Source organism: Erpetoichthys calabaricus, chromosome 5 (assembly GCF_900747795.2).
Source record: "Erpetoichthys calabaricus chromosome 5, fErpCal1.3, whole genome shotgun sequence".
NCBI lineage: Eukaryota > Metazoa > Chordata > Cladistia > Polypteriformes > Polypteridae > Erpetoichthys > Erpetoichthys calabaricus.
In genome coordinates, this window is record NC_041398.2 from 245,468,239 (window position 1) to 245,491,602 (window position 23,364).

The following is a 23,364-nucleotide window of genomic DNA, read 5'->3' on the forward strand; positions in this document are numbered from 1 at the left end:
CACAAAACGAAAACCGCCGACTCTACATTTCAATTTTTTTCTTTCTCATGAGTTCAATAGTTTCTAGGTGCCCAGGCTTTTTACAGCTCAGGCTTACACAGCTAGTTTTTATATATAAATGTCTACATGTGGAAGTGTGTGTGTGTGTTTGTCCGGCAAGGCAGCCCAAGGTTAACGAGTTGGTTAAGAAGAAAGAAGTGCGAGGCTACAGCATGAAACTGAAAGAAAGCGACTCCGTCGCCAAAGTCAAACGGCCGATGAAAGACAAACTTGCTTAGCAGCTAAAACACAAGGGAGGCGAATGCATCGGCAAAACGGAATTATCGAGGAGAGAAAAACTCACTTAGCCGCTGATAGACAAGGCAGACGAGCACATCAGCAAAACAGAATTACTGTATCGAGGAGAGAGAAACTCGCTTAGCCACTGATAGACAAGGGGGGTGACCATGTTCGCAAAACGGAATTATCGAGGAGAGAAAAACTCACTTAGCCGTTGATAGACAAGGCAGACGAGCACATTAGCAAAATGAAGTTTTCGAGGAGAGAAAAACTCGCTTAGCCGCTGATAGACGAGGGGGGCGAACACGTCTGCAAAATGAAAACCACAGACACTGCATTTCAATTTTTTTTCTGATGATTTCTTTTTACAGAACAGGCTTACACAGCTAGTCTCTTATAATTGGTTGATTAGCATTAATGTTGGTGCTTCTTGTGTGAGGCTGTTGTGACATTTTGCATTTGTGACGTGGTAATCTTACACCTTTGTTTAAGTTACTCAGCACTGTTCACTCTGGTGGCTCTCCCATCGCAGGACATGAACTGAAGTCCATACACTGCACCGAGTAACTATCTTAGCCATCTGAGCCCAAGGAGACCTCTGTCATCTCAAGTGACTAATCAGGCTTCTGACAGTGAGGGGGTCTCTCCTTCGCAACAGGCTCTCCACTACAATCGCACTGCAGTTATACTAGGCCTAGGTGGTATGGTGAGGCAGTGGTTAGCATGGCTACTGCAGTGTTCTGGGTTTGAGTTCTGTATCTTGTCATTACCTGTGTGGAATTTGCACATTCCCCCTGTATCTGCATGAGTTTTCTTCCGGGTATTATTTTTTGCTTCTCAAATATGTGAGTATTAGGTTAATTGGTGAATCTAAATTAGCCAAATGTGAACGTCAGCATAGCTGTGTATGTAAGCGAGCCCTGCAGTGGACTTGACCTTAGAAATTGTTGGGTCAACTGCTGGCAGATTCATGGTATCCATGTGTGAAAGGGATTCATGTGACCAGAGCTCACTTTCAAATAATACAGAAACAAAAGTTTAAATCACCATGGGAATACGTTTACTATAGAAACATGGAATATAAAATTACATTTCTTATTATTGGGTTGCGAATACACACACTATAAAGACCTGGAAATCAACACAAATGAATGACTTCATACCAGCTTGGTCAGAAATAGAAATTAAATGTTGCTGTACTTCTTGGTAAACCCAGCTCTGAACACCAGTAAATACTAAACGTTTGTCAATATACTAATAATTCAGTCGTCCACCAGTCACTCAGAACACGGAACCTATGCAGGACACAATTCAAGGCAGAGAAGTTTATATTTGTTGCTTATCTACACAATAATCATCTTCTTCAAATCTCTCAGACCTACCCAGTATTTAATCTTTGGAAAATATTCTGGAGTAGCTGTCCCCCGTGGCTCTGCAAGTGTAGTAGTGAAACAGGACAAACTTTAAAAATCAATAAATAAACAGGTATCGCTAGCTAAGCAGAGGCAAGGTATGCTCCAACATGTGGCGACAGGAAGAGCAACTCGAACAGAGGCTGGCACGTGAGTGAGGAGGGCCTCGCTCTGACGTCACGCTTACCCCTCTCCTCGGCCCGCATCCTCTGTCTCAGATTACCACAAATATATCACGATTCTTAGCGTGATGAGAGAAGTTGTAAAGTCAACCAGAATGTTCAAGCAAATTATAGAAAAAAACCTGATCTAAATCCGTTAAATAGTTCTCTCGTTCACTAGCTAAGCGGACGCAAAGTGTGCTCCGAGGCTGACGTGTGAGTGAGGAGGGCCCTGCCTGGCTCCCCACTTCTGACGTCACTCTTCCCCCCCCTCCCCCCCCGGCCCGCAGCCTATGTCTCAGATTAGCGCGAATATAATCGCTCCTGCTAGCAAACTATAATTCTTAGCGTGATGAGAGAAGTCGTAAAGTCAACCAGAATGTTCAAGCAAATTCCAGAAAAAAACCCAATCTAAATCTGTTAAGTAGTTCTCTTGTTCGCTAGCCAAGTGGATTTGAGGTACACACCCCGAGGCTGGCACGTGAGTGAGGAGAGTCCCGCTGCGTCTCTCTCGGATTCGCACGTATAAATCGGTACCACAAGTGAACTATGTTATTTAGCCTGATGAGAGAAGTCGCAAAATCAACCTGAATAGTCAAGCAAATCATAGAAAAAAAACCCGATCTAAATCTGTTAAGTAGTTTTCTCGTGAAAAGCGCACAGACATTGGCTTTTATACATATAGAGATTAAGACATTCAGAGAACTCTATGCAGTTAACGTATTTGCATCTTATAAACAATTACGCTTCACGTTTAACTTCCCAGCAACATAATTCTTCCACTATTTTCAAATTAGAAATTTCATTAAAAGAACTGTACTCAATTTTCCACACCTCCCACCCATTTCTATTCTACAGACTTACATCATGATATTCTTGGAGTGGTGGCTTTGAGGCTAAGGATCTGTGCTGGCATCCCGAAGGTTGCTGGTTCAAATCCCCATCACTGCCAAAACAGATGCTACTCTGCTGGGCCCTTGAGCGAGGCCCTTAACCTCCAATTGCTCCAGGGGTGCTGTACAATCTCTGACCCCCCAAGGGGTATGTGAAAAAGATGCATTTCAATGCGTGCTGTCCTATATAACTATGCATGTGACAAATAAATAAAGAATTATTATCATTAAAAAGAATTAATATTATTATTCTACATGATATTTATCTGTTTTTTTTTTTTTAAGATTTACTGTATGTTTTATCTGCGGTGGGCTGGCACCCTGCCCGGGGTTTGTTTCCTGCCTTGTGCCCTGTGTTGGCTGGGATTGGCTCCAGCAGACCCCTGTGACCCTGTGTTCGGATTCAGCGGGTTGGAAAATGGATGGATGTGACAAATAAATAAAGAATTATTATCATTAAAAAGAATTATTATTATTAGTCTGCTTGATATTTACCTGTTTTTTTTTTTAAGATTTACTGTATGTTTTATCTGCGGTGGGCTGGCGCCCTGCCTGGGGTTTGTTTCCTGCCTTGTGCCCTGTGTTAGCTGGGATTGGCTCTAGCAGACCCCCGTGACCCTGTAGTTAGGATGTAGCAGGTTGGATAATGGATGGATGGATGTATGTTTTATAGATTTGTTTTTTCTTTGTTACTTATTCTTTACTATGATTGCTTGATCTTATTTGTTTTCCTTTTCTTGTAAAGCACTTTGAGCTACACTGTTTGTATGAAAATGTGCTACAGAAAGAAATGTTGTTGCTGTAAAGGAGATACTGAACAGTCTTGAAGACACAGACAGCATCTCAACAATATATTAAAACATCTCAAAGAATCCTCCCTTCAATGATCCTAAGATACGATGGGTCAAAGGACCTTTAAATTAACATCTCGGAAAAGGAGGGGAAGGCAGCCTTTGCATAGAATGAGCTCCACAGGCACAAAGCACTCGATAAATCAACGTCAAGTCTTTCATCGATCACACTTATCTTGTTTAAAATTGTTCAAAATGTATCCAGGGTAAGATCTAACCTGTGAGCATTGCCATCAAGCTCCAGCCTCACTAGGGCATATGTTTAGGGAGTGCACCAAATTAACATCATGTTGGATGAATATCTTGAAATGCTTATCAGACAGCTCTGGTGTCATAATCACTTCTAACCCACTAACATCTGTCTTTAGTGTACCACCAGATGGGCTTAAAGTGGAGAAGGACAAATTGAGTGTAACTGCCTATACTTTGCTGTGAACACACAGATTTACCCTACGTAACCGGAAGAATCCCAGCTTACCTTTTAGAACTCGGTTGGGGGTAACTGACATTCTGCATTGTTTGGAATTGGAAAAAAAATCAAATTCTCGCTTACAGAATTGGTCTAAAACATTTCTTTAAAAAAATGGTAAAAAGAATAAGCATTCATTTAAGGGGAAAAGGATATTTTTCTTTGTCCTTCTCTCAGGTGTGAGTTGAATTCTTGCTTTCTTAGGTTTTGAAATCATTTGTTGGAAAAGTACTGCAAGTTTTATATGCTTGATTGTATACTATGTGGGGCGGCACGGTGGCGCAGTGGGTAGTGCTGCTGCCTCGCAGTTAGGAGACCTGTGGTTCGCTTCCCGCGTCCTCCCTGCGTGGAGTTTGCATGTTCTCCCCGTGTCTGCGTGGGTTTCCTCCCACAGTCCAAAGACATGCAGGTTAGGTGGATTGGCGATTCTAAATTGGCCCTAGTGTTTGTGTGTGTGTGTCCTGCAGTGGGTTGACACCCTGCCCAGGATTGGTTCTAGCCTTGTGCCCTGTGTTGGCTGGGATTGGCTGCAGCAGACCCCCGTGACCCTGTGTTCGGATTCAGTGGGTTGGAAACTGGATGGATGGATGGATGTATACTATGTTGCGTCCTTGAAATAAAAGGAATAAATAATAATGATAATTTCAACTCCCGTAAGAGATAATTTCAGGTCTTGCGAGATGAGACTTTTTGCCAAGAGCTTTTGACAAGTCCCGCACTCCTCTGAAACATTTACAACCACGCCCATGGTCCACTCACTTCTCATTCGTGGGAATGCTATTGTCACACACAGTTCCTGCACTCTCAACTCCAAGCGGGGTCGGATATAAAAGACAAAGAGTAGAAGACAAAGTAGAACGTCGTAAAGAATTCAAAAATGTTGGCACGATGCACATGCAGAGCAGGTTAGAGATTATGAAAGTACTAAATTTGAAAGTTTCAAAAAACTGATAATAAAGATCGCATTAGTGCTAACAAACAGAAATTATTACTCGGTGAAATAACAGAACAGCGAAAAGAGATTGAATATATGAACATAGGTGATATGACAGAAGGGTGTAGATATTGTTTGGCTTTAAACTTTAAATCGGAGACTCGTAGATCGTCTGATTCGTGTTGCCATCAGGGAAAAGTAGTGTTTCTTCCCAATGAAGAGGTGTATCCACGAGAATTAAAAGATTTGTTGTTTCGTGAAAGTGAAATCCACATACGCGAGCGGCAGAGACGCAAAGTGGCTGGCACGTAGTGCAGGCTGGGGGTTTGGCAAGCGAAGCCCCCTAGTTCTAAAATAAAATTAAAAAAAAAGAATTTTGCATGTGTTATGGAACAGTCAGTGCCTTCTTACTGTAATTAATGCAATTTTCCAGATGCTTTGGAATCTGTAGTTTACACACTGAAGTGTAAACCACAAACATGCTTGTTCAATGCCTTTCATTGCCTTTCTGCATTGCCTAATGGGTCACTGAACCTGCCAGCAGTCACATTGCAGAAGTATGGAAGTATTGGTACTGCACTTAAATATGTAAAATACCTAGACAACGTTCACTATGGAAAGGGACAATATATAATGAAAATGGCGTCTGTTCAATTCTCTCCACTTATTTATTTACTTATTGTATGACCCTACACTTGTGGATCAGTTAGGATATCCTTGCCACAGATCAATCAGTTTATCCTTCACTAACTGCTTGAAGCTGGGTGACTCAATTCACCAGTTGCAGGACCAACTACATCAGTAAGGTCATTCGAGGTGAGACACAAAAATAACCGGATTGCTAAAAAAATTCTCAATGCTCAATTACAGCATTCTAAACATTGTCCCCTTCTCTATACTGCCCTTCCTGATTTCTACACCGCTCTACACGTGTCTTCCATTGATTGAAACAGTGCTGGAAGTCTTCTTGCTTGAGGCTCTTCAACAAGGCTTGCCGATTTTGTCTTCACTTCATCCACTGAAGAAAAATGTGTTCCCTTCAGGTCACTTTTGATTTTCGGGAACAAGTAAAAATCGCAGGGAGCTAAATCGGGCAAATAGGGAGGATGATCGAGGACAGGAATGTTTTTCTCAGTCAAAAACTGCTTTACGGAAAAATTTGATGTTAATTTGCTGTTTGATTTTTTTCACCCGACATTGTCGTGACAACTCGTGTAGGGATTGTTGTGCAAATACTGACTGGGCTCTTTATAGGACATACCTAGCCGGTCGGCGGTTTGAGAGGAAGTGTAGGAGGGCATATAGTTCTATGATTCACATCCGGCCGACCTCCAGATAGTTTTTCAGGAAAACCCCAAGCCCAGTCTGGTTATTTTTGTGTCTCACCTCGTATCTGTAGCCTTTAAAGCCCCCTAGAAGAGTGCTTACTATGAGATGTGTGGGAGAAATTTAATTGTAAATATATTAAAGACAGAAAACTGCTCCCCTAGAACCTCTTTGAGTCAGAAAGCGTCTCCATGTGTCTTTAATTTCTCTTCATGAAGAGCGAGCACCCTGTGTCAGTAGTCTGCCTCTGAACAGAGGTGTCAAAGGAATGGTCACAGGACAAGGACAGAGACCCATACTTACAGATAACTGAATGTACATAACAATGATGAACTACTTCTTAACATCCCACCTGACATTTACTCTTGATTGGTTAAAAGACATGAGATGTTTTCCGCAGAGAGCATAGCCAGCTTACCTACCCAAAATAAAAGTCTCATTCCACTACAGTATATTCTTGTTCTTCCCCATATTTCTTAAGTTCAGCTCTTACCCTTTAATGGAAAATTGTGTATGTGACAACAGTCAAGTCTTACTGGGTACATGAAAGAACACGACATCCATCAATTTCTTAAACCACCAGCTGGAATATTCCCATCTCTGTACTTAACTGTTTCAGCGCTCTCTTCATGCTGCCTCTAAGATAATTGCTATATTTTAATATGGAAAGCATACCAAAACACTTTATCGGCAAGAAAGTCTATTGCCCTTAAATAACTACTTTATCCTCTTTATTCTCTTACAAATGTTTTTATTAAAAATAAAGTTAAAAGACATAAGTGTAATCATCAAGTTGTTTAAGCATAATCATGCTAGGCTTCCAGTACAGTTCAGTGCTCACCACTTAATTCTTGTGTGACCTTGAATTAGTTGCTTAACCTGGAAGAGTTGACATTGTAGAAAAGAAAAGAAAAAAAACAAAAACCAACTACAGCGCACCTTGGCATGGTGTTCACAAAAGAAAGATGAAAATGATTTTTCATATCATTATTTCATCAATTAGACAATGTGACCTTTAATTAACTGACATGCTGATTGTAAACCCCATTATTGCTGGTTCATTTCCTACTGTTGACTCACCCCGATAGAACTCTCAAAAATGAAATGTAAAAATGATTGAACTGTGGACATATGGCTTGTAACTTTATTTTTGTTAAATAATAAGCCAGATAAGTAAATAACAGAACATTCTCAGATCTGCTTAATCCAGTTTAGGGTTGTGGGGGAGGCAAGGCCTTTTCAAGCAGCATCATGTACAAGGCAGGAACTAACCTGAGTGGGGTGCCAATAAATTGCAAGGCAACACAAAAGCAATTTAGTGTTTGTAAATATACTAACACACACACACACACACACACACACACACACACACACACACACACACACACACACACACAGAGACATTATTGGGGATGTGCGAGGACAAACTGGTGTAACAAGTGGGGGGAGTGGTGGGGGGGGGGGTATAAACCTCATGGATAGCATCTTGGTGTGTTATAGCCAATGTGCTCGTAGTAGGGTGATGTACCGTGTTAGCCATTATGGATACAATGAGGAGTGATACTCTGCACCAAAATACCGACATCCAGAACTGTAAAATTATAACTGATAAGTATATACAATTCTAATCACTTTACACTTAATACATATCTTTACTTTGCTGATTTACTCATAGACAGCTTGTGTTATTTGTGTATTTGTACCTCGATAACATACAATACTTAGTATTTGATATTTTTTGCTATATGTATGTTTGTGTCTTTTACTGCATGTCTGCTGTAACCCTAAAATTTCCTATCTATCTATCTATCTATCTATCTATCTATCTATCTATCTATCTATCTATCTATCTATCTATCTATCTATCTATCTATCTATTATATTGCGCTTTTCCTATCTACAGTATCTCTCTGTCACTGCTCTCTGTCATTTTCATTAACTCACTTGTTAAAATTTCCAAATCTGGAAATTTGGGGGCAGCACGGTGGCGCAGTGAGTAGCGCTGCTGCCTCGCAGTTGGGAGACCTGGGGACCCGGTTTCGCTTCCCGGGCCCTCCCTGTGTGGAGTTTGCATGTTCTCCCCGTGTCTGTGTGGGTTTCCTCCCACAGTCCAAAGACATGCTGGTTAGGTGGATTGGCGATTCTAAATTGGCCCTAGTGTGTGCTTGGTGTGTGGGTGTGTTTGTGTGTGTCCCGCGGTGGGTTGGCACCCTGCCCAGGATTGGTTCCTGCCTTGTACCCTGTGTTGGCTGGGACTGGCTCCAGCAGACCCCCGTGACCCTGTGTTTGGATTCAGCGGGTTGGAAAATGGATGAATGGATGGATGGCAAGCTAGAAATAAAAACGGCACTCACTGTTTTAGATTACTTCTTGTTTACTCAACCAGTGGCCAATTAACAAGGAGGTGCAGTTGACGCGGTTCACCATATAACTCTGTCCATTTATACCTGTGTGTGTTCATCATGAAGTATCTATTTTAATAAAATATTTACATACAATGGAATACATAAAAGTGTAGGACTGAGAATCAATAATCTACTCCTGGACACAAATCATTGGAATAATATTCTTGGAATGGAAAAATATATCTTATAAGAATAACCTGATTGGACAGAATGAACACAGTAATGAGCCATGAAATGAATGCTGTTGGGAAGGATTGACATCTGATCAAGAAACTGGGTTTGAACAAAGCTGGCTGCAACTGCGGCCTTTGAGGACTAAACTTAGTCGGCCTTAATAGGCAGTATATGGTGTCTTTAATAGTAAGAGTACAGTTGCTTCAATGATAAGTGACTTCCTCAGGGTCACACAGTGAGACAGCGGACGGAACAGAAAAACCATCTGGATGATTTACAGGACAGAAGTGGAGATCATACGTTTGGTTTTCTTATGTTTATTGTAATAATAATTTTTTCTTTTTTACTGTTTTTTTACTGTTTTACTAAAACCTTAGTTCCATTATACTGAACATTAGCACCCCGGTCCCGACCCCGAGGACGACATCACTTCCCCCAATCTTCCTATGAAGCCTCACTCCCTTCCTCTGGAATTCAGTTCTGTTTTGGACTCTGTCTTGTAAACTTCACTTGCTACCAAACCTTTGACTTTTGCAGCCAGGAACACATTATACGGGTGGCTGCCCCAAACCTTTACAATGTCTCGGGTCTCTTCTTGTCACAGTGCCTCCTAGTGGGATTTCCCGGGAAAGGTCTGCAGGGAACTTAGAAAGAGCGTTAGTGCACCCCGCTACCCCCTGGGCAAATGTGTTACCATTATTCTCCAAGACCTTCAGCTGCCTCCTATTCACACGTGTGTGACAACATAATAAGTCTTCTTTTATTGGGAAATTAAAGTGTGGAAAACGTAAAAATTTATAAGAGGTAAGCACACGAATGAGAGGCGAGAGGACCGCGGGTGTGGGCCGTGAACCGTAAATAGTGGAGAGGAGGGCGGGACTTGAAAAAATCTCTTGGCAATACACTCGTCTCGTCTCCAGATTTTCTTTTATAATAGAGAGATTATTATGCCTCTAATGTGAATATGGTATGTGTTTGTTATTTAAGTATTTCTGCACCATTCAATATTTATTTTAATGCATACTCTTTAATTTAACTTTGCAGTACAGGCTGCTCACTGAGCTTCATTTCATGCTATACACCCCTGTAACAAATAAATAAAATCTTATTCGTGATCTATTGTTGAGTGTTGATGTTCTCACTTTTTCCTTTTGTATTTTTAGTTGCTATGATACCAGGTGTTGCCACGGGTATCTCACAGGGTGAGGTCACATGGGTTTGGCATCCATCTTACTTAAAAGGACGGCGCATGCTTAGTAATTACAGGGCCGGCTCTACCATAAACGTGAACTGGGAAGTTGACATGTGTGGCAAAATATTGGGTGGGCAGCATTTTTTTAAGCCATTACTAACCTTGACATACAAAAACATAACTGTGCTGGAAACACCAAAGGGAACCCTCTCTTCGATCGACTATACAGTACATATATCTGTGCACTCAAAACACCATGGGGCGTCCCCCCACTAACCCACAGGTACCTTAATGATATTAATAATGTATATGGGCGTGCTTGAAACACCAACTCCCCACTCTTCAATTTCATATATGTGTAACCATGCCAGAAACACTATGATGTTCTAAATGTGCATGAAGATATATAAGCTTTGGACGTGACTTTTTCAGCTTCACCTAGGGTAGCAAAGATGCCAGAACTGGCCCTCAGTGATTGTCTGCCCTTTGATAAAGTAAAAAAAAACATTTTTTTCTAGAGAGAATGTTTCTCTGCCATGTTTTAAAGCCTTTTTCTCTTTTGTTTTTGACCAGCATTCATTCTATGATCATATCTGTTTCTTATGATTTGGTTGCTGAACTTTTTTTTGCTTTTTCAAGCACCTAGAGCATAGGAAAGCAGTTATATAAATAAAATGTATTCTTCTTCCCCTTCTTCTTCTTATTATTCAGTGTTTTAACAGCATCTCAGTCTAGACCAGGGGTTACCAACTCCAGTCCTGGAGGACCACCGTGGCTGCAGGTTTTCATTCCAACCCTTTTCTTAATGAGTGACCTGTTTTTGCTGCTAATTAACTTCTTTTGAACTAATCTTAATTGACTAGTTCTTGAAGACTCAGACCCCTCAACTGTTTCTTTTTCCTTAACTAGCAGCCAAACAATAATGAGATACAAAATGAGACAAAACAACTGGTGTCCATCATACAATATCTGAAAATAAAGAAAGATGAAGGTCTCAGGAATGTCAATCTGCTCAGGTCCACAAAACATTTTACCAGAAAAAAGAAAATCAAAAATTTTGGAAATGTCTGCTAATGCACCATGAGAGCAGCAACAAGACACAAAATTAAAAAACGAGTTTAATTAAAGACAAGTATTAGCACCTCATTAAGCAGCTGGTTGGAGTGAAATTAGTTGGAGTTTGAGGCCCTGACTTAGCCGGTCTTCTGTTGGTTCCCTCACTTCACATTTCTGTTTGGGTGCCATTTAAGGAAAGAAATGAAGGAATTCAGAGGAACGATGAAGACATTCAGGGCAACAAATCTTTAAAAAGCAGTTCAATTAAAATGAATTCACAAGAAGTTAATTAGCAGCACAAATGGGGCACTCGTTTAAAAAAGGGTTAGAATGAAAACCTGCAGCCACGGTGGTCCTCCAGGACCGGACTTGGCAACCCCTGGTCTTGACTGTCTTTTCTGTTTTATGGCCTTAAATTACCTCTGGTTCTTTTAACATTTCTGATCCAGTCAAAACAGTTGCAGCATATACTGACCTAAGAAATAAATCAGGCTGCTAACGTATATGACAGTAACTACCCTATAATCCAGTGGTTCTGGAGGGCCGCAGTGGCTACAGGTTTTTGTTCTAACCGGGTTGCTTAATTAGAAAGCAATTCTTGCCAATAATTTAATTTCATGGCTTGTTCGTGCTTTAACTCTGCTATGTCAGGTAATTCTCATATCTTAGCATTTTCTTCCCCTTTCTAAGGATATCATTCAAATAATTTGAAGGCTAAAATGGATGAGAAATTCTCAGTCCTTCACTTTTTTCTCTTCCAAGTATTTAATTAAACCCAATAGTGCATGATAAACACACAGAGGTGTAAATGGTAACAAGCTAAATGGAGAAATGCTGGTCTCTTTTGTCGTTTGCATATTATTGCTAATTAGGAGCAATTAAAAAACCAAGAATATAGCTGTTTAAGAATAAAATAAGCAATAAGGGTTCAAAATCTTAACGAGCGAGACAACTAAAGTGAAGCAGAAGTGTTACTTGACCAATAAGTGCTTCTTATTAAGCAACTGGGTTGGAGCAAAACTCTGTGGCTCACCAGGACCGTGGTTGAGGACCCCTGCTATAACTTAATTATAAAGGACAAAAAAAACATTACTTTATCTATCCCCAGATTTTACATTAAAGAGCGCATAACTATATAAATGTTATGTCGAGTTTATTTTATTGCTTTTTATTTTATTGGTTTGCATTATATGTCACATAAATTACTAAACCAGCTAGGCAGGGGACTTCCTTACACGTTGAAAAGGCCTTTACTATTATTAAATATTTGATACGTGTTTGAAACAAGCATTAGATTACAACTGATAAAAAATTAGCTGATGAAAACTTTTCCTCATCCGTTTCTGGGACCTGACACCTGATATCTACGATGTAACCAAGTCCTCTAAGCAGCTGTAGTGGGCTGAATTTGTGACTTCACATAGCGGCCTAATGATGAAGTGCTTCAGAATGTTAGAATATATGTATTAATTGAATAACATGTCAAATGTATGCATTTCTCAAATTGTTGTCTTTGAGCATAAAACCACCAAGGGAGATCAAGAGAAGAATGAGAGAGCTGCTAGTTACAGTAGGTCATGTAGTTTTTTTTAGATGAAAATTAGAAATATTGATTCCCTAAAGTATCGTTCACACTTCCATGTTCACCTGTGAAACGCCTTGAGCATGGGAAAGGCGCTATATAAATAAAATGTATTAGTATTATTATTATTATTATGTAGGCTGTTTCATTGTGGTAATTTGTCTTCTGAACACAATTGAGGAGGTCAGCTGTTTTATCTCAATGTTTAGCATGTTAACAGCACCCTGAAGGAAGAACATCATTCATTGGAGCAGCATGCAGTGACTCCATTGATTGGGAAACTCTCTGCTGTTCTTATGATAGATAGATAGATAGATAGATAGATAGATAGATAGATAGATAGATAGATAGATAGATAGATAGATAGATAGATAGATAGATAGATAGATAAAAGGCACTATTAGATAGATAGATAGATAGATAGATAGATAGATAGATAGATAGATAGATAGATAGATAGTCTATCTATCTATCTAATAGTGCCTTTCATATATCTATCTATCTATCTATCTATCTATCTATCTATCTATCTATCTATCTATCTATCTATCTATCTATCTATCTATCTATCTATCTATCTATCTATCTATCTATTGCCAAAAGTGTTGGGACTTTAGAATGGGGCCTACCCATAGTGCATCATATTCTGCTATGGGGCAAAAGGCGTTTTGTGTCATAAAGCAATAAGTGGCGAATCCATTTACTACTACATCTCTACATTAAAGTGGTCCAGACATTTTGCTTTGTTGTGCAAAGTTAGCCACTTCCAAGACGTATGGGAATTGAGCAGACCCTTTCCATTGGAATCAAAGAGGAAACTGTTACAGAACGTTCTGGAAAAATAAAACATGTGGAAGCATGGGAAAGAATTACAAATGTCTTGAATGTGTGTGGAATGGTAAACTTCATATGGTGGCTGACAACCGTTTTGGGCAGCTGCCAGGATTTCTCTCCATTTGACTCTTATGCCCGTCTCAGACAGGTGTGAAACTATAAACAAGGAGAAACCCCTCCTCACAAATCTAAATTAATAAATCCCACTCAATACTTAGGGGAGTTAGGCTCCCCCGTACTTTGGTGCACATGAAGTGCATTTTCATGTCTGATTGCACTGTCTGTGGGTCTGCTGCATGAACCTGTCTTTGTCCCAAGAACTTCTACTTTCCCCGGAGCTTGGACTGTCTCTCTCTGCGCAAATCATTTGCCACCTGACCATCTTCATAAGCTTTACAATAAGAGATGTAAAGATGGACGTAGTGTCACATATTTTTGGTTCTCAAAAGCTTTTATGTTTATTAGTGGGTGTTGTGCCTGTGCAGACAGCAGCAGTTTTCTTTATTGACGTCAAAATGTCATCATTTTCTCTGTACCTATGATTAGGCATATTTGTCTACAAAATACATAAATTGACTTTCAGGGTTCCTACACAGGCGGCACGGTGGCGCAGTGGGTAGCGTTGCTGCCTCGCAGTTGGGAGATCTGGGGACCTGGGTTCGCTTCCCAGGTCCTCCCTGCGTGGAGTTTGCATGTTCTCCCCGTGTCTGCGTGGGTTTCCTCCCACAGTCCAAAGACATGCAGGTTAGGTGGATTGGCGATTCTAAATTGGACCTAGTGTGTGCATGGTGTGTGGGTGTGTTTGTGTGTGTCCTGTGGTGGGTTGGCACCCTGCCCGGGATTGATTCCTGCCTTGTGCCCTGTGTTGGCTGGGATTGGCTCCAGCAGACCCCCGTGACCCTGTGTTCGGATTCAGCGGGTTGGAAAATGGACACTTACGCACACATTAGGGACTCTGCTCTGTTGGGCCCTTCAGCAAGGCCCTTAACTTGCAATTGCTGAGCGCTTTGAGTAGTGAGAAAAGCGCTATATAAATGCAAAGAATTATTATTATTATTATTATTTAATGCATACAACTACGCGTATGTGCAAAGCAGAAGCTTTTACTTTTGTGGTTAGTTTTTAAGCCTGTTTTTGCAATACAGCTTGCATGTGTACATTTATGTTTGGGGATGGGTAGGGTTACCAGACGTCTGGCTCCTCCTTTTCGGCGTTGTGTCCTCCGCCTGGCATGCATTGCCTACAAAGGTGAAGATGTCCGGCTTTCATTATTCACTGACTTGACCGTGTTATTGGCTGAAATCACACGCTATCATCGCTATGTTTTATATAAATCATCTGTTTCATCGAAAACAAAACACAGCTGTGCGCCTATGCCCACTTCGCCATTTTGTGTTGTCCGTACTTGTTACACGAATTTGCAGTAGTCTTTTCTTCTTATATAATATGCTACCGTGGCTGTCCGTTTGTCTGTCCAGGATTTTAAATCACCTGTAGCTTGCAAACCGTTTGACTGATTGACCTGAAATTTGGTACACATATACTACGTGACGTCTACTGTCCGCTTATGGGGTGATGATTTTTATTACACTTTATATTTTATTTTATTTTAGTGTAGAATCAACTTTTGGCAGTGGCCAGCATATGGGTGCTGTTCTCATCCCTACCACCTTCGCCGTCACTTCCTCTACCTCTTCATATCTTAAATCAGTGGTTCTCAACCTGTGGGGCGGGCCCCCCTAGTGGGGCGCGAAGTAACAAAAAGGGGGGCGCGAAGATGTGAAAAAAAGAAAACAAGAATCGAAAATATGAAAAATACATCTGTTGAAACCAAAACAAATTAACTTATACTACATTCTGATACTAGAAAAATAAATATAGAGTTAGATAAATGTTGATAAAAGTTAAATAGGTATAATAAAATATGCATCTCTGCATATTTTTTTATTTTTAATAAATTTGCAAAAACCTCAAGTAAACTTTTTTCATGTTGTCATTATGGGGTGTTGTGTGTAGAATTCTGAGGAAAAAAATGAATTTAATCCATTTTGGAATAAGGCTGTAACATAACAAAATGTGGAAAAAGTGATGCGCTGGGAATATTTTCCGGATGCACTGTAATTCCATGCCAGGCCAGGAGGTGGCGGGGTGCATTAAACCTTCCTCTTTTACCTCTGTGGACCGGACATGGGAACTTAATAATAAATAATAATAATACATTTCATTTATATAGCGCCTTTCCCATGCTCAAGGCACTTACAGAATATAAGAAAGAACGGCAGGGTATACAGTATATAGCATTGTACAACCCAGATAAATAAATAAAGAAGATTACAACAGTGAAATCAGAGAAAGAAAGCCTAACAGACAACATAATTGATGGTCTAGCACACACATACAGGTTACATGAACATCACGACAGAGAAGTAAACTAAAAGAAGGGTAATAAAGTCAAGTAGAGCTAAAAGCCTTCCTGAACAGATGGGTTTTGAGTTGTTTTTGTAAAAGAATTCATGGAGTCAGCTGATCTCATTAATTTCGGTAGGTCATTCCAGAGTCTGGGCGCTATACAGCTGAAGGCCCTGTCACCCATGGAGTGTAGATTAGTGTGGGGCACAACAAGATTGCCAGAATCAGAGGACCTTAGTGGGCGGACAGGCACATAGTGATGGAGAAGATCACTGATGTAGTTTAGCACAAGGTTATTTAAGGTTTTGTAGGTTATTAGTAGGATTTTATATTCGATTCTGTAAGACACGGGGAGCCAGTGAAGGCGAAGCAGGATGGGTGTGATGTGCTCGCTGCTGCTGGTCCATCTAAGGACTCTTGCAGCCGAGTTTTGAATAAGCTGGAGCTGTGATATAAGATTAGAAGGAGCACCTGCCAGTAGGGAATTACAATAATCGATGCGGGATGTGATAAAAGCATGGACAGGTTTCTCAGCATTAGAGAAGGAGAGGAAGGACTTCTGCATGATTCAAGACGTCACTTCCGGTTCTGGCTCCCATAACATCACTTCTGGTTCCGACCCCACGGACGTCACTTCTGGTTCCGGGCCTCAATGATGTCATTTCCTTCTGCCTGCCTTAAATACCAGACCACTTCCTCTGTAACTTCAACTTTGCATTCAACTCCATACACATCTGTGCTACAGGCTTCAAGTATACGGGTGGCTGCCCCAAACTTTTTCTGTGTGTCAAGGCAATTTATTTCATAAACTTTACTTAGATAGCTAATGGCAGGCGGCCAACTCCCTGCGCGTACAATGACATTACTCTTTCAGCATGATGCCAAGAGAAAATCACAATTATATGACTGAAGTACCTTAGCTCTGATACTTATTAATGCCACACATCCATCCATCCATCCATCCATCCATCCATCCATCCATCCATCCATCCATCATATAGCTGCTGTATCCCAATTCAAACTGCAGGCTTCAGAGTTCATTTTTTTGCTGGGACCAGCCCTGGAGAGGGTGCAAGGCCTGTCCACAAATTAATACACTCACTCACAGGGCACTAAATAAGATATCATCGCTGAAATATTGCAGTTTGACTGAAAAAATACTTCATGTGTTTATTTATAACCATGCATACCAAGACATCCACATCTGCTCATTTTCTGACTTCACTTTATCAGATGATAGGTGGAAGGGCAGATAATGTAGCATGAGATCTGAGGCAGACAAAATGTAATGTAAGTAAACGTAAAGTACTACGTGTTGGAAATTAAAATGTTAGATTTAAATGCACAATGAGAGGTCTGAAAACTTGAATGTACCCTTTATGAGAAGGACCTGGGAGTCATAATGGACTGATCACTATTAACCTTCAGACACTGGACAGAAGCGATCAAGAAGGCAAACAAGAATGTTGTTTATGTCACAACGTGTAGAGTACAAGTCAAGGGATTTTATGCTTAACTTACAGATAACACACTAGTGAGGCCTCACCTTGAGTAATATGTTCAGTTTACAGTGATCCCTCGCTATATCGCGCTTCGTCTTTCGCAGCTTCACTCCATCGCGGATTTTAAATGTAAGCATATGTGAATATATATCGCGGATTTTTCACTGCTTTGCGGATGTCTGCGGTCTACAGTACGTGTGCTTCCTCAGTTGATTTGCCCATTTGAATTCAAACAAGGGACGCCTTTGAATTCAAACAAGGGATGCTATTGGCAGATGGCTGAGAAGCTACCCAATCAGAGCCTTCGGTTAAGTTCCTGTGTGCTGCTGATTGGCTCAGCAACGGAGTGCTGCATTAACCAGGAAGTCTAATCTCACTCATTCATCATTAACGCACGCTACTGCTACTGCTGCAGGAGCCGTGTCCAAGCGCCAACAGAAGATGCAAATGATTGCAGAAAAGGTAAAAGTTTTGGATATGTTGAAGGAAGGAAACAGCTACACCGCTGCAGGCCACCATTACAGCATAAATGAGTCCACGATTCTTTTTATTTAAAAAGGAGAAAAAGCATATAAGATCTACGGCCGCAGTGTCCTTTAACCAGGGTGCAAAACGAGTTGCAAGTGGACGTGATAAGGCAGTAGTCTGGATGGAATCTGCTTTAGGGATTTGGATTGAAGAGTGATGGAAGAAGTACAACGGCAGTGCTAAACAGTCGCCTGAAGAGGCTCCTTTAGAAGAGCTGTAACGCTCTCCTTTGTAGTGCAGTAAAATTAAACTCATCGTTATTGGACAAGTCGTCGTGTCATTGTTGGTGAGTAACCATAATTAATTATTTACGTACAGTACTTATTACATGTACATAGTTTAGTGTCACTGTATACACATTTTACTGTATACAATTTTTCTTGCATTGTACGTATTTATTGCTGGTGGCCTGTCTGTCGTAATGGCTGTAACATATGTGATATCGGAGACGCTCGATATCTTTAAAATAATATTTAGGTTTTACTGTATGTAAACTGTGTTTACATACATAATTTCAACGAATCTTACCTAATATCTAAGAGAATACAAAGGGTTTATGCTGTATAATTGTGCGTGAAATGTTTACAATAGTGTGGGAGAGTTCATAAGGGCTTAAAATATATAAAAATAACCATATAAACATATGGTTTCTACTTCGTGGATTTTCTTATTTCGTGGGTGGCTCTGGAACACAACCCCCGCGATGGAGGAGGGATTACTGTACTAAAAAGACATAGCAGTGCAAGAGAGAGTCCCGGGAAGGGCAACTAAGGTGGATCACGGAATAAAAGGCATGAGCTACGAGGTGAGGCTGAGTTAAAGCAAACCGAGAATAATTGGGGACATGATCAAAGTGCTTAAAATTATAAAGGGAATTAAAATGGTAGATCCCAGGTGAAATAAATTCCGCACTGCTAGAAACTTGTTAAGGGCAGATGTTGCACAAATGTTAAGAAGTTGTACTTCATGCAAAGAACCATAGACACATGAAATAAATGATCAAGTAGTGTGGTGGAGAGTAGGACTTAACGGATCACCAAATCTCGGTGTGATTTATTTTGGACAATCTTGGTGTACAGAATGGACGAGCTCGTTGGGAAGAATGGCCTGCTGTCTCACAAATTCTTCTAGCGTTCTTATCCACAGGGACTGGATCCTTAAAACACACCCTGAGTCAGTTTAATTATTGTCATTTTACTAATCCCAACTGTTTTGTTGCATGCAGAAGGAAAACTGGAGTACCTCTAGAAAAGGCCACAAAGTGAGAATGTGCCAACTTGAGACAGATAGCTGGGCAAGGACTTGAAATCAGGACTCTGCAGCTGGCAGGCAGCAGCACTAACCATCACACCACTCTATTATTCACAGTGTATACAAATACAGTTGTAACGTATTGTAAGAATTCATTTTGAAGTGCTTAGCTGGTAAGTCAGAATGTGTTCTACTAGGTTGCTTTACATAGTTGTGTGTTATCTGTTTAGTTCTGCTCTGGGAGTAATATATAAAGCTAGACTTTAAAACATAGGTACTGTGATAGTATTATTCTCTTTTAAATGTCACGATACCCAAGAAATAACAATTACATACACTATTATAAAAGTCAAATGCAGAAATTTGACATACACATGAAACAATATAAGTAAAAGGCTGCTTAACTTTGCAGATGATACCACGCTGGGTGGATTGGCAGATAATTGAGAATCCATTGAATCATCACAGAGGAACTTGGACAGCAGACTGGCTTGGGCAGATTTGTGACAGATGACATTTAATGTCGGCAAATGTTAAGTATAACATGTAGGAAGTAAAGATGTTAGCTTTTAATTCATAATGGGAGGCCTGAAAATCACCTTATGAGAAGGACTTAGGAGTCATAGTGGACTCATTAACTATCAACTGCCCGACAGTGTTCAGAAGCCATTCAGAAGGCTAACAGAATGTCAGGTTATATAGCGCCTTGAGGTGTGGAGTACAAGTCACAGAAGGTTCTGCTGTGCAGTTTTGGTCTCCAGGCTACAAAAAGGACATAGCAGTGCTACAGAAAGTTCAGAGAAGTGTGACGCGGCTGATTCAGGGCTATAGGAGATGAGTTATGAGGAAAGATTAAAAGAGCTGAGCCTTTAGAGTGTTAAGCAGAAGATAACGTAATGTAATGAAATGTAAAGAATTACAAATGTGAGGTCTGAACACACAATGGGAGGTGTGAAAATCAAAAGTTGACCTTAGGAGAAGGATTTAGGAGCCGTAGTGGATTCTAAGCTATCGACTGCCAGACAGTGTGCAGAAGCCATTAAGAAGGCTAACAGAATGTCAGGTTATATAGCGCCTTGATATGTGGAGTACAAGTCACAGGAGGTTCTGCTCAACTTTATAATGCACTGGTGAGGCCTCATCTTGAGTCCTGTGTGTAGTTTTAGTCTCCAGGCTACAAAAAGGACATAGCAGCACTAGAGAAAGTCCAGAGAAGAGCAACTATGCGGATTCCTGAGCTACAGGGGATGAGTTATGAGGAAATATTAAACGAACTGAACCTTTACAGTTTAAGGAAAAGAAAATGTAATGTCAGTAACTGTAAAGTAATACACATAGCCAGTAAAAATGTGAGGTTTGAATACACAATGGGAGGTCTAAAAATCAAAGTGCGCCTTATGAGAAGAATTGAGGAGTCATAGTGGACTTGACACTATCAACTGTCAGACAGTGTTCAGAAGGCTAGCAGAATGTCAGGTTATATAGCGCCTTGACGTGTGGAGTACAAGTCACAGGAGGTTCTGCTTAACTTTATAACACACTGGTGAGGCCTCCTCTGGAGTCCTGGGTGTAGTTTTAGTCTCCAGGCTACAAAATGGACATAGCAGCACTAGAGAAAGTCCAGAGAAGAGCAACTTGGCTGATTTTAGGGCTACAGGGGATGAATTATGAGGAAAGATTAAAAGAGCTGAGCCTTTACAGTTTAAGAAAAAGAAGACTAAGAGGAGACTTGAGTGAAGTGTTTAAAATGATGAAGGGAATTAGTGCAGTGGATCGAGACGGTGACTTTAAAATGAGTTCATCAAGAACATGGGGACACAGTTGGAAACTTGTGAAGGGGAAATTTCACACAAACATTAGGAAGGTTTTCTTCAAACAGAGAACTATAGACACCTATACTAAGTGGTAGGATGGTAGCATCTGCTGCTTCACAGTTCAAACAAGCTGGGTTTAAATACCAAGACTAGTCACTGCCTGGGTGGAGTTTGCATGTTGTCTTTGTGCATGTGTGTGTGCGTGTGTGTGTGTGTGTGTCAGTTATTCCTCCAGTTGTACCCCCGCCCCAACCGCAATATATACAAATTAGGTTAATTGGCAATAGCCAATGCTATTGGATAGACTCCCGGCTTCTGTGCCCTTACATTGGATTGGCTGAAGGATGTTATGCTTATGTTATATATTCTTCTTTGGTCCTTGTGAGACACACAATGTAAAGCAAATATTTGTGAATAGATTAAATAAAAATGAACAGTTAATAGGTTTTGAAACTCTGAAAACCAAATTTATTTTTCTTATATATTGTGACCATAAGGGGGTACACCAAGGCCAACTCCACAAAACTCAGTTCCAAGTGAAAATGAAGGTATTTTTGTTGTTTCACATTACCTCAACAGGCTTCTACACCAGACCACCCAAATATAATATAATAAATGAATGGCGTTTCTAACTCCTTCCGCTTTCACTGGGAGTGTTGTCCTTTTTTTGCCTGACTCAGTTTCCCTGACAAAGACAAGGTGGCTTCTTTTATGCCAGACCCAAGAGCACTTCCAGGTGAAAGCCTCCCAAAATAGGGACAATGATCCCCTGCAGCTCCCCCTTGATGGCACCTAAGTATCCTAACAAGGTTGACCATCAGGACTACAACTCCCAGCATGCCCTGCGGGTGTGCAAATGGGAGCTCCATCTGGGGAATGGCACCACAGTAAAGTATCGGGGGTATATATGAGCCTGGGAAGCAGACATTCTCTGTCCTTCCACTGCTCTACTGTGGGCTCCCGACTGGGAAAGGTACTGACAAGCAACCTGTCTGGAATGCCCATCCGTACATTTTCTTTCCTCATGTATTAAAAAACGGATGCCATTTTTTAATATCATTGTCTTGTTTCCAACCACCAGAATCTTTCCTGAGATTTTCTTTCATATTTAAGACATGCTGATATTGGAGTTTTTCCAGAGTGTATAAGGTTTCACTCATCTTTAGAATTACTTGCACAGTTAATAGTCCAGGAGTATTTAATGTGGCATTTGTTGATCCTACAGATTTTTTGCTGTCACTTTTATTGCCTCATGAGATTCTTTCAACATTCTAAGAGTGTAATGGATTATTCTGCTTCTTCCATCACCCCCGTAATTAAGACAGGCCCTTCGCTCCAGCGTTACCATTAATAAAGCAGTTGAAGTACTGCAGTCAGAGATCTATTTCATTTCCATTTTCTGAGTCCCGTTTCTTCAGCACGGGGGTCCTTTCAGGAATGTGTGTAAAGCAGGAGCCAATTCTGGGCACACTTAGTGGCACGAGTAAGCCAATTTAGAGTCTCCAATCAACCTCACCAGCCTGTATTTGGACTACAATCCAAGCACTTTCAAGCAGCAATGCTAAGCCACCACTATACATTTTATTATTTTCTTCATGGTCAGTTTTGTAGACTCTACTGAAATCCCATCAGTAATATACAAATGGTGGGCCGACAAGAATAAACACTGGAAACCTCAAACATTGCTCCTTTGGATCTGCAGTGGGTTTGGGCTTGCATTCAAAGGCTAATTCTGTGTTCTTATTTAAACCCTTTCTTAATTTGCCTTCTTGTTTTTTCTATTTCTGAACTCATCAGGCAAATTTAGAACAAGGCGTGTAAGATTCAGCTCTTATATGGATGGGATGTCTGTTTAACACCTTTAATTGAACTGCTTGCTAAAACAGGCAACTTGTTTCCCTACTTACATATCAGAGGGTCCAGGGATGCTTATTGGCATTGGATCTGTACAGCTGTGGGCACAATCTTTCTGTGTGGTGGAAATTTCTAGACTTTTTAGAAAGCTTGCAGACATCAGATGAGAACAGGCCCTACAGGCCAACATCCAACATATTCATATTGAGATTTAAAGGTCCTCAAAATCCTGGTCTCCACCACACTACTTCTCAATTTATTCCATGTATTTATGCTTTTTTGAATGTTTGTGCGAAATCTGCCCTTAACAAATTTCTAACTGTGCCCCACTATCTTCCATCCATCCATTATCCAACCCGCTATATCCTAACTACAGGGTCATGGGGGTCTGCTGGAGCCAATCCCAGCCAACACAGGGCGCAAGGCAGGAAACAAACC

The 23,364-nt window shown here is 40.7% G+C and overlaps 1 protein-coding gene across 1 annotated transcript in view; it reads right to left on the minus strand.

The window, feature by feature from the left end:
- Nucleotides 1-23,364, minus strand: part of frem3 (Fras1 related extracellular matrix 3) — a 198,626-nt gene that overhangs the window by 100,719 nt on the left and 74,543 nt on the right. The gene's annotated exons all lie outside the window — the stretch shown is intronic.